This window comes from Etheostoma spectabile, chromosome 15 (assembly GCF_008692095.1).
Source record: "Etheostoma spectabile isolate EspeVRDwgs_2016 chromosome 15, UIUC_Espe_1.0, whole genome shotgun sequence".
Lineage (NCBI taxonomy): Eukaryota > Metazoa > Chordata > Actinopteri > Perciformes > Percidae > Etheostoma > Etheostoma spectabile.
Window position 1 is genome coordinate 4,232,132 of NC_045747.1, and position 12,708 is coordinate 4,244,839.

The 12,708-nt window shown below is 40.6% G+C and overlaps 1 long non-coding RNA gene across 1 annotated transcript in view; it reads right to left on the bottom strand.

Annotated features, from left to right (window-relative positions):
* Positions 1-10,172: 10,172 nt before the first annotated feature.
* The window catches only part of LOC116703078 (uncharacterized), a 10,482-nt gene continuing 7,946 nt past the window's right edge, over positions 10,173-12,708 (bottom strand). The window contains exons 3-4 of the long non-coding RNA XR_004335331.1: positions 11,575-11,578; positions 10,173-10,183 (exon numbers count right to left, since the gene is read on the bottom strand). This is a non-coding gene — a long non-coding RNA (uncharacterized LOC116703078). The remainder of the gene's footprint in view (positions 10,184-11,574; positions 11,579-12,708) is intronic.

Here is a 12,708-nt window from a genome sequence, read left to right on the forward strand (position 1 = left end):
GGGGGGGGGGTTGCGCAACTTGCAGATAGAACTTTTGACGTAGGGAAAGAACACACTTTTGATTGCCCCAGTGATGCAAATGTAAACTCCCATGCTATAAACAACAGGCAGGCCTGTTGTTCTGTGTCGGTTAGTTCCATACATTAATTATCCATGTCTATCTCTTCCTCCTCTTGCTCCTTTTGTTCTTCCTCTTCCCCACATTCCTCACTGTCCTGTCTTTCTCCCTGGTGTGCTGGTTCCGACGTGTCGCTAACATTAGTGCTAGCTGAAGTTGCACTTGATTTTAAAAACAAATCAGTCAGTTTGCAGTATTTTTCACCGTCAGCCAACAGTGCTCTCTTACGTCTCTCTCTCTTTTTCTCCGCAGCCTGCATGTGTCATGCTACTAGCTACTGCTAGCTACTAGGCGATAGCCAGCAGCAGTTTGGGAGCAGAGACGTTAATAACGTTACATCCACGTTCCAGGCTATGCAGCATATTGTCCTCAGATGTATTATAAGACGATACAAATGCTGAATTAAAGCCATTATATACATTATTAGAGCAGCAGGAACTCAGGAGAAGTGCAGGGCTTTCAGGTGGGCACATGTGGTCTGCTGTGCATTCATTATGTCTGTCCGTTATGCCTAGTTAAATAATTCTGGATTTGGCTAGTGCATGTTACAACTTTTAAAACAAAGACTTAAATAAGGACTATTTAAGTGTTCTGACTGTTAAGTTGATGTACCTAAAAAACAAACAAATTTTTCGCAGATGAGTAGATGTATCTTTCACCATATAAATCCACAGGAAAGTGCAGAATTGTGATGATGGTCGTTCTAGAGTGACACGAATTTTGATCTGACTGTCCAGACTGAGGTTACATTTAAAAATTCGAACTGTAATGCATTTGGACCACATATGAAATCAGAACTGGGAAAAGATCAGATGTTATGTGTCCTGGGCTGTACACACTTCATGAAAAAATCAGATATGAGCAAAAAAAAATGGATTTGGGTCCATTTGGTCTCCATGGATTTGGTGGCTTTGTTTATACAAACACTACTCCCGAGAAGCACTTGCATAAATATTTATGGAAACATTGCATGACAATAGGCATCAATAAAACAACCATGTGCCACCTTTCATGAAAAGCAAAAGTTTTGAATGAAGTGACATAGGTTCAAGGAGTGTGTGCAAGCAATTCCATTACTTTAGCCGGCTAATATGTAGCTTTGTGGCAAATTCCACTGATAAAATACATATTTGTTATTTATTTAGTTTATTTAATTAGCAAAAATTAGTTTTATCAGTTACTCCAAACCCAACACATATAACCCCAAATTAATCACCAAAAATGACTTAAGGGGGTTGAGGCTTTTTGCTGTTTTCTATTTGATACATTTCATAACTTCAGACAATCATCAGGTGCCCAGTTTGTTAGTATCAACTAATGTAATGGTGGCAGTGCAGTAGGATGTAAAGTTAATACAAAAATAAAAGAGTATAGCTCCACCCTGCCTTGGTACTTCCTTCACTGTTTTCTTCATTGGTCCCCTTGATCCCAATTGGTTTCCTTCCTAACCCCTTGATCATTCTTTCCCCATTTCCTTTCACCCTATTCTTTCTCTCCTCTTTAAGTTTAATTTGCCATCTCTAATCAACAGACAAAATACAAGTTTTTAGTTATACCAAGCTTGGATTTTTGGTAAGTTAACAATTTCTTGAACATTTTGTGTTGACCTTGTGTGACCCCACCTTAACTTTAGCTTTGCGCTCTTGTGTTTATGTGTGCTCTATTTAAGTATTTGCTTTGGTGAAAACTAACAGTGAAAACATGATATGGAATTTTATTGATCTGGGCATTCCTTCAATAAGAAAAACTAATATGTTTTAAAAGAGGGTGGGATAACCTCATAATAGCTGTGATGCCTACACATATAGCTTATTCTTATTTTACTACTCTGCTCACTTGCTGGCTAGTTTTTGCACTCTCTATCACAAAATGTAATGTTCAGGTGCTACAGCCGACTCAATATTTACTGATATTATATTTTCATTAAATCACATATAATGAAATCGTAATTTCGGTCTTTTCAAATAAGTTGAGCTCCAATCTTGACACACTACCCCCTGACAACAGGCAAGTACTGTGTTCTTGGTTGGGAATAATTGTTCTACAGTGTCTTCAACATTGATCTATACAGCAGTGCATGGGAAATGGATCAATAATTTTTAATTCATATTTCAACCTGACAAATGTAGACACATTAATCAGCTGCGTTTTAGATTGTTTGCTCTTAACTCTTCTCTCTCACAATCAGTTTAACATCAAAACCTTTCTCGGTTGCTGTACTGTTTCTCTAGCGCCAAGAAGAGCAGGGTGTTTTTGGCATCAGCATCAGTTCAAGGTACAAACAGGCCCACCACCTTTGCAGTGAAGTTGATCAAGCATTTCACATCGTTGGTGAGGCTATTATGGCTCCTTATTATTTTATGTGCTTCTTCAGCTTTTTTAGTGTGTGCTGGAGTGTTTCACTGCAGCAAGGAAGATGGGAAACAGTCTTGTTGTCTAGTTCTGCCAGTTGGAAAGACACACATACACACACACATACACACACACACAGTCAGAGCACTGACTTCTGCACCAGTGAGTGGTCTCAGTGAGCAGAGACATGATGTATGTGTAACGTGTTTGTTCTGTAAAGCAGAAAAATGTTTGGGACAGTGTGTGAATGTGTGTTACGCATGTGTATATCAAAAAGTGAGAGAGAGATTGACAGAGAGTTAGCGCAGGTTTTCACATCATGCCGACATTTTAACACCCGTATCTCCTCTGGGGTCCAATCCTTTTGTATAGTCTCTCTCCGCCCTCCTTTTGTATGTCTACTGTGCTCTTGGCTTGTATGTCACGTCACAGCACAGGCAGATCCTGAGGCAGACTACCACCAGGCATACTAAAGTCCAGCCGACCAGAGGTAATGGGGCCTTTGCTGTCTTTGCCTAAAAGGCCTTGCAGTGTCCTGTCTGAGAAGAGGAAGTGTTGTTTAAAGTAACCAATCATTCCCTCCAAGTACAACAGACAGGCTGTGTTTTCACTTCTTTAATCCCCGTTATAATTGCTTGTTTTTATCCTTAAATCCATTCTTGCTGTAATTCATGTCATCAGATTCATCATCAACAGTGTTTCACTTAGTACCTTTTACATGCACACTATTATTCAGAATATGACAAGATTCCTTTTTTCACACAGGTCATGTAAACAGCATTTACTGGATAGATATTCCGAATAAGGCCTTTTCCCCAAATACAGCATTCCGATTAAGCCCTGGGATATTCTGGTATTATTTGGGTTTTAGAGGCATTCTTTGGACGGGTATAAAACACATTTGTTATATATATATACGATACGACACAACTTTGTCAGCCAGAGTTGAAATCCTTTCTACATCCCTGTGTAGCTCGTATAAAAAGAAGACATAGCCATACATACAAACCTACATAAGATGAATACCAGAAATAGCAACAACTGCAACAAATCCCTTCTTCTCTCTTCTCTTTCTCACTTTCTTGGCTGGCTGAACCTCAGTTTTTCTCAGTTATGTGTAAACGAAGATTTCCAAAATCTCCACTCTGGCCAGAGTTTTTAAAAAGACTCATTTTCAGAAGCAAATTCTCAATTTGCCTGAAAACAAAGGGCACAAACAAAGGGAAATGTTCAGTTTTTCAAAATAACGATGTACGTAAGCAGGGTTTAAAATGCAAAAGGAATTGAGGGAAAGCAGAATAAAAGAGGGAACTCTTCTATTTGACTTCCCCAATTTGATTAATGTGGATGTTTTCCTCTGCTGCTTAAGTGTACTATGACATCACTGTACTGTGACATCAAGTACGGTGTGTTTCATCCACACAGCCCTTTACAAAACCCAGTTTTAGTTTTGCCTTTACTGAAGACAATAATTGATGTGAAAAGTAATTTTGTCTGTAGTAATAGTAAAACACAAATCATGAATAGTTTTTATGTATCCCTGATTTTGTATATCATATATTTATACATATATATTATACATATTTGAATGGGTCACAGTAGCTTTACTCACATTTCATGGATGATTTACTGTATACATTTGAAATTCCAGATATTGCAGAGAATGTGTTCTCTTTTACCCGTTTGACATTTTACAATTTATAAACATTTACAGTACAATTTTCAATTCTATTATATGCACTGCTAGCTATTTTTTTGCTAAAGTCTTTCCCAATCAATTCATGTAACTCAGTTGAGTCATGACAAGTATCCCTGCTGGAATGGGGTTAGCATTCCAGGATGAAATTGCTAATGGAAATCCAAAACCTCTTTATCAGGTCTTTGGACACAGTAAATGATCTGCATGAATCTATTTACCCCATCATAGGATTCGATGTTCCAATCTTTATGCTAAAATCCAATGCGAGGATTCTGGCAGGCAGCACAATATTTATCCCCTTACTAATCTAATCTCAGTGTGATATGGTTGAGTTTGTAAGTGTTGTTGTAATGTGGCCTACTCTTTGGCACTGGGGTTATCCTTCCATCACAGATGTTTCATTTAATTAGGCTCACAACATCTGCGGAAGGCTCAACAGTAATTTCTGCTGTCCCAGAGCCGGCCACATGCACACACCCACCATGAGAAAAAATGCAGCTACAATCATCTCCATTGCTCTGTACACTAGACTTATCCCTGTAAAATATGGGCCTTTCCCATTTCTTGAACTTGTACCTCCTTGACTCTGCCTCATTTCTCTGCGTCCCATGTTGGAACATCACAATTCCTCAAATGCACATCAAGGAGTGAGGATCGAGCATTGAGGAGGCTCCTCTGTGGAGCTAAAATTGAGGATACACTGATGTATCTTTGCAGAACCCTTTTCACCTGCCGTATGTAAACATGGAGTCCAGCTAAAAGTCTTGGCTATGTGTTTGATTCCAAGGTTTTTCCTGGCTCAGAGTGGACCTTTTGAGGGGGTGACTACACACGGCAGTAAGCATGATCGGTCTGCGTACAGTAAAGGCAATGAGTCTATATTACCTTTCTTTGTCAGAAATCTATTCATTTACCTGTTATTTCTGACAGTTTGATAAACAAAAATGCATGTTTGCGTAAATAAAACCCCAATTAAAAAAAATGGTTGAAAAAATAACGATAATATTTCACTAAATCACCGAATGTTCTAGACTGACATGAATTTGGATCTGACTGTCCACATTTATGTAGTGCTTGGGCAGAATCCGGTACAGCCTAATTGGAAATAAAACTGAGATCACCCCTCATGTTGAAGTTTATGTTCTGCTTCTAAAAACGGTTGTTTGAAAAAGTGCTTTTAAGCACATTTAGAGAGGATTTGAATTGCTTATTTTATTCCCTATTCTTGTCATTTTGGTGCTGGTGATTTTCCTTTGGGGCTGGCTAAAATCTCTTTTGGGGGCGCCAAAAAATTCCTCTATGCAAGAAAAACACTGGATTCCAGATTGTAGGCTATTTGCATGAAAAGTGTACTCAATTTGACTGCTTATTTGTTCCAAAATCATCACGCTTCTACAAGCCTGCACATCATTTCACATGATTCTGTGCCAAAAATCAGCAAACTACTTCCACAAAAATGACATTACCTGTTATGACATTATCCCCTCCGGTAAAGTTATCCTGTTCTGACAGGGCTAATGGCAGCACTTTCAATTGCACTCATCCACCAGCGGGCTCATGAATTAGAAAAAGGGTAGACGTGTCTGAAAGAAGAGTTAGTTTGGCAGAATATTGCACTCTTGAACCTTTGAAGTCAACTGAATCTCAAACGGAACAGCTGTATCTTTCCTCTTTTGCTGCAGGCAGCAATCCACTCCTCTTCATCAGGCAGCAGGGTGGAATGTTTTCATCCGATGGGTTTTTGGTTCAAGTCAGTCCCATGAGAGCAAACATCTGCTATCCTGAAGTGTCCTTGAGCAAGACACTGCTCCCCTACCAGTTTCATGGATGGATGCTGTTGTGCCGCTGAGCCACTCTTACCTATCTGTGGAGAGATATCAATATTGTATCATAATAATTATCACTATTCATGAGGGTTTATTGAGGTTTTGTCCCTACTGTGTCAGAAAATGACAACGGGATATCCATTTGTTACCATAGGTCATGCACTTTCTAGTGGCCATCAACTGCAACTGTTCTCTGTAGACACTGGCTCTGTGACTTCATCTGCAAATCCCATTTATGCTACTGTGTGTGTTCCTAATTTCCTTCTTCCACTTAATGCCCAAAGCATGTTAACATGACTTGTAAACATGTTATACATTACGCCGTGAAAGACCAGACCTTTTTTTTTTTTGGTTTGATTTCAAGATTTTTACAATAAACTTCTCTTTTTAGTGAGTCTTGCACAAAGTAAATCAACACTTAATACTTGCACTAGTGTGAATAGATAAGAAGGTGTGTTCGATTTCCCTGTATATTACTTTTCTGGCAGTGTAATCTGTTTTGAATGGAAGCGTCAACCAAATGGTCCAGCAGGTTTCCGTCCAGGCTTCGTTATCAATGTGAATACAGCTGCATGAAGCAGAATGAAAAGCATTAAGCATCTTAAGTAGACTGCACTCTTATTTATTTATTTTGAACGTGAACTGTTTACTGGTTTGAGGAGTGGAGGGGTTAGAGGGAGCAGGAATGCAGTACTGTATTTTGAGCAGTAGATGGCAGCTTGTATTTGAGGAGGAGGAGGGAAGCACTGCAGTGAGTGATGAAAGAGCGATACAGTGCATCAGACGGGGGCCACAAAAAAAGCCCTCTGAATCTAAGTCCCCAGCGGAGCAGAAATACTGGCATGGTCAAAATCAAAGGGCTTCTTCAAGGTCGGCTGTCCAACCAGACTGATTGATACAAAAGAAAAGAGCTAGTATGAATGTGTGTGTGTGTGTGTGTGTGAGAGAGAGAGAGAGAGAGAGAGAGAAAAGACAGTTTTTCAGAAGAGAGAATCAGAAAAAACATTGCAATCTAGACCGACAACTTGGCAGTCTGAGAGACATACAGTTCATCAGCCAAATGCACAGCTAGACTGACATATAAACAGCAGGCCATCCGATGAGACGGGACCGGGGAGTCAACCTGACAGCCAGGTAGACACAGGCAAGGGCCAGAGAAAGGTGAAGACTGCAGGAGGAGGGGAAGCATTTAGCTTTTTCCACAGGCGCTCAGCGCATACCTTTTACATTAAAATGACACAAAACAAAGTTAAAGTTGAAAAAATGAATAATTTTTCAAATAACCAGTGGGTCAAGTTACTGTTTTGAGCTGATTTTCAATCTTTCGGCTCATTGTTTGGGATTTCCAGTCCACAAACTCTGCTTTCATCATTTGATTCCGGCCACAGCAGAAAGGGAACATCAGCGACTAGCTGGGGACCTTGTGCAGCGTTCCAGACACCCGTGCGGTTTGTACTGGTTGTGATTATGCAGGCCACGAGAAGTAATTAGGTTGCTGTTGTTTTTTTGTTGGCTCACTTTTACTCACAACATGCTAACGGGCAACAGAGGATTCCATTCACCACGCTAAGCTAACTAGCGGCGCCGCTGCCGGTGTTGCACCGGACTAAAACAACGCATGCAGTGAGACTGAGACACCGTGGGAGTCACTGGAGGGACTGAATAGGCAATTGTTCACTAGCACATATGCCATAACAACGGCACAAGGTGATCATTCAATGCAACGGGATAGGATCGTTCATTTGGGTCCCTCTTCCTCCTGAATACTCACTTCTTTTAAACCCCTCACCTGCGGGTTGTAACTGAAGGGTAAGATTTGTAACCCTCAAGTAACAATTACCCTAATGGCATCAGGGTAACATCATCAGGGTTATTTTTTCCCACTTTTAGGCTGCAGATATTACAAGTAACCCTTCTTCTGCTTAACCTTTTGTAGATATTCCACGTGATGCTCACATGATGGGAAGAACACACAAACCTGCATTTTGTCAGGTCACGGACCAACTGCTTTTACGTGTGTGTGTGTGTGTATTCTCTCTGTTCTTTATAGCCTAGTTTCTACCAACTAGGTCACATCATGTACAGTGCCTTACCCATAACCTGTGGTTATGTGTGTGTGTGTGTGTGTGTGTGATAATAGTATGTAGGCGGGTGCATAGTACAAGCTGCGTTCACAGTGACCGCCTATTTATACTCACTGTCCTGTCCCAAAAAAAGACATGACACTAGCTCTATAGCCCTCCCTCGTTCCTGGTTTCCTCCTCTCCATTTGCCCTGACTTTTCTTTTCTCTGTGCCATATTTCTGTCTCTGTCCTTTGTTCACTCACACATTGTGTGTTTGACAGAGAGTCGGAAAAAGATACGGACAAGGAAGGACGCAAAGAAACAAAAAGCAGAATTTGGAGGTGATGGAGAAAAAGTTTGAGACACACTAAACATGAAATCAAACATGACCCCCTCCAGTTTCCCACGGAGAAAATGTATCCCTCTATATGAATGTTTTTGGTTGTCTTTTTGTTTGCCTCAAGTTCTACTCCTCTTTCTTTGTCTCCTTTTTTTATACTGCCAAGCATGTTAATCCATCTCAATCTTTTCACATTATCTCTGTATCTCAGCAGTATAACTCTCTTTCTCTCAGCTGTTTATGATAAATTCATCGCGCTCCTTCAATTTCAGATGTGGTGAGGCGAGCCGAAACCCTGCATCTCATGCATGAAATGCACCAATCAGTGCCCTGCAGGGCTTGGGGATGATCTTCCATTGGGCCATGGAGAAAATAATGTTTAAACATTAGCCAGTGGCTGTCAATCAGGCATGTGATTGAATGTACCAAGCCATATAGGTTGTGTAGTAGAAAGTGAGTGTGTGCAAGGGGCAAGGTTTTGTATAAGCCTGGCAAATCTAGATGTCAAAAACAGTGTTTTTATGTTTGCAGACTTCCTTACTCCTCCTGGTTGAATGCAAAACTGAAGCAATAAGCTGCTTTATTTACAAGGATATGCACTCTACACAATGGTGTTGCAAAAGCTAGACTTAGACAAATGGATTTTGATCCTAGCAGCTGCACACAATCCCCAGGTGGCAACATTTCAGAAGAAAACTGCATAAAATGCATCTCTTGGGACAACTAAAAAAAAAGTCCCCTGTGGATCACTGATTGTTTACTGTTTGAGTGAAAGTAGACCACACGCGTTTTGGGACATTTGGTTTCTAGTACTTGAAATAAAATGCATGGATTTTATTCCTCTGTTGTAGCTTGGGCCAGTCAAAATACACTAAATAAATTAATTAAAACCAAATAGTCTGTGTATTGGATCATCCGAGCATAACAGAAACACACACCACGTCAAAGTCTTTGGCTCGATAGTGCACGCCCTGCTTCTAATGTGTAAATAGACTGCATTTATGTAGTGCTTTTTTAGTCTTAGCGGCTTCTTAAAGTGCTCTACACTACAGGCACCATTCACTTCATTCACACACTGCTGGCCAAGGCTTTCAAACAAAATGCCGCCATCATACATTCTCACACTGATTGTTCAGGGAGACAGGAGCAATTTGGAATTCAGTATCTTGCCCAAGGACACTTTGACATTTAGACTGCAGGTACTCAAGGGATTGACCCCAACAACCTTTAATTGATTTTTTAAAAGATTGTTTTGGGGCATTTTCAGCCTTTATTTTTGACACGACAGCTTAGGAGATGAAAAGGGGGAGAGAGAGAAGGAATGACTTGCAGCAAAGTGCCGCTGCTTTGAGGAGCCTCTACATACGGGCGCCCGCTCAACAACCTGAGCAATCCGGGCACCCGACCCACCAACCTTTTGATTGGTAGATGACCACTCTACCTCCTCCTGAGCCGCAGCCGCCCACCATATGTCTTTATGACTTAAAGACAACATGGGCTAAGCAGCTGCTGGCTACAGTTTAATTTTTATTTAACTCACAGATGTATCAATGCAGTGGGGCCATCTCCAAAAATCAAGAAATACTTTTTCCCAAAATGTCAAACTATTGCTTTAACAGGGACATGAATGTGATTGCGGCATTGTGTTTTATTGCAGATTACATGGATAACAAAAGAAAACAGTTTGTCCTAAGCAGCACCAAGTTCAGAATGTGTGCAACTGTGTTAAGGAAGTAACTGATGTTCAATCCACTTTGATTCAAAAAGTCAGAAAAATGACATGCTGTGTGGAAAATTGTGCCAGAATGACTGTATATCTCAATGGTTTTGCAGAGAATGCTGTGTTTTATTAAAAGCGATGGTTGATTCTGATGGGAATTTTTATTTGTCTGAAAATGACTTTGACAGAACGTTTTGCACTCGCAGCTCCACAGGAGATGAAGCGCAGTTTAACTCCAAGCTCAGCTGCCCTCGGGATACTCATATTGATACCGTTGTTCTCCCCTGCTGTTGATAGCATCTTCCACATGGAAAAAAAAACGACAACTTGAAAAGTCTGACCTTGGGTGCAGAGGTAAACACCTGGGAATGCTCTACTGGGATTCCGTCAGAGGAATATGATTTACACTCTAGTTTTTAGAAGAAAGACAGAAACATTAGTTTTCTATCTTCTATTTTACAAATTATACTCCACTGCTCTGTTCACCTTCGCTGCTCAAATGCTATTTTGTTGTTGTGTGTGTGCGTCGGTGTGTGTGGCTGTGACCCAAGAGTAGTGAGTTTGTGGCTGTTGCTTTACCTGAGCCACAGTGACCTGAGAAAGTGTGTTCGTTCCCGTGTCCAAGGGGAATTGAGCTGATGGCAGGCGGAGTGCTGACCAGACAAACGTTTCACCTTTCCCTTCTTTACTTTGCCCTCTGTTATTCTCACTCCTGTTGCACCAGTGACTTTCCTTTATCCCTTACACACATACAAAGTTACACAGAGTGTATGCACTGTGTATAACCCAGAGATTCATTTATATTGTGTTACTTACTAACACTGTAGCGGTAAGCACAAGCTCGTGGACAAGCTGGTAGAATGATGAGTTATAATTTGGAAAAAAGTATTGTAAGAAAAAAAGATTCTCGTCAGCACTCATAATGGAATTAACAGTTTATTTTAACATGTTACTGCTGAGGTGTCAGCATGTAATTAATACAGTAAACCATGTACAGTATGTATACATGTGTGTGGATTCCTTAGTAGTGTGATAGGCAATCCAATTTTCTCTAATTGGAGAGAAAGCCAAACCTCATGACAGTCATCTCTGTACTGTCGTTTTTTTTCTAATCTTAAAGTCTCTTGCTCCCTCCATCCTCCCCACTTTCTCTCTTTCTCTCTCTCTCTCTCTCTCTCTCTCTCTCTCTCTTTCTGTCAGTCTGATAAGATAAGATGACATGATTTCCTGCTTGATTGTTGGAAGATATTCTCGCTGTAAGAAATGAAGTCTAACAGATTCCTCTTCTCTCCCTACCTCTCTCCTTCTGCTGGTCACACACAAAATTAATTAAACGGACTAAGATGGCGATTAATTGGTTGTTAAACAGTGTTTCATGCATAAACAGCAGGTGAGCGGTAGACTGATAAATCACTGTTTATTATAAATTGAAACTTTTTCTCGACCATTACTACATTTCTGACGTCTGGGATTGCAATGACATTGCTAAAATATGTCTGACAGTGCAGATTTTAAACTTTTAAATGATTTGGCTAACTCGATTGCCATCTTGTAGGTTGAATTTAGACCTGTCATACTTAACATAGCACATGTATAAAAATATTGTATGCAATGAGGGACTATTACCGACATTTCACGTGTGCTCACTTTCACTTGCCTCCAAACCAAAGTGGTTTTGATGATCTGGAAAACCTTTTGGCTTGTTCAAAACATATCTTAGCATCTGAACTGTTGTGTTTCATGTCCCTTTAAGATGACAGAAATGACTAGTCAAATCCACAAAACCAAGACCCAAGTACAGTAACAACCCTTTAACGTCACGTTTTTTTCTGTCACTTTCTTTGTCACTTTTCCTTGTTTTCTTCTTCCCCTTCACCCCTTCCTCTCTCAAACACATACACACTCCACACTCCACACACGTACACACACATGCACACGCACACGCACACACTCTCCGCCTCTACAACTTTTGCTCACTCATCTCTCACTCTATTTCTCTTGGGCACTCCATTAACCAGAGGGTCACTTTTCCAGCTGGTTAGCCCAGACCAGATTTCCATTGCACGTGTGTGTGTGTATGTGTGTGTGTGCATGTGGGGGGGTATTTGTCAGTTTTACTCCAGTCTTCTCCTCCGGTGTGATGTTTTAATGACCCGAGGCGGCACAGACAGAAGAATGACATTTAACACTGCCCCCCTACCACACACACTAACTCACTCTCTCACTCTTACTCTCGCTCTTTCTCTCTCTCTCTCTCTCTCTCTCTCTCTCACAAACACACACACACATCACACATCACACACACTCTAACTCTCTCTCTCTCTGGTTCACGCACACACACACACAGAAAACACACACACACATACACACACACACACACACACACACTCACATGTGCACAGACAGGTTTTAAAGTGCTACCGTGGTATTGTGTTGATCTGCAAAATGATTGGCTGTGGCCACACAGCCAATATCTAGTCTGGATAAACTGCACAATGCAAAAGTTTTCTCACAAAAGATATCAATGATCAAGAATCATTAGTTACCCTTTTTCAAAAGTTTGTGTGTGTGTGTGTGTGTGTGTGTGT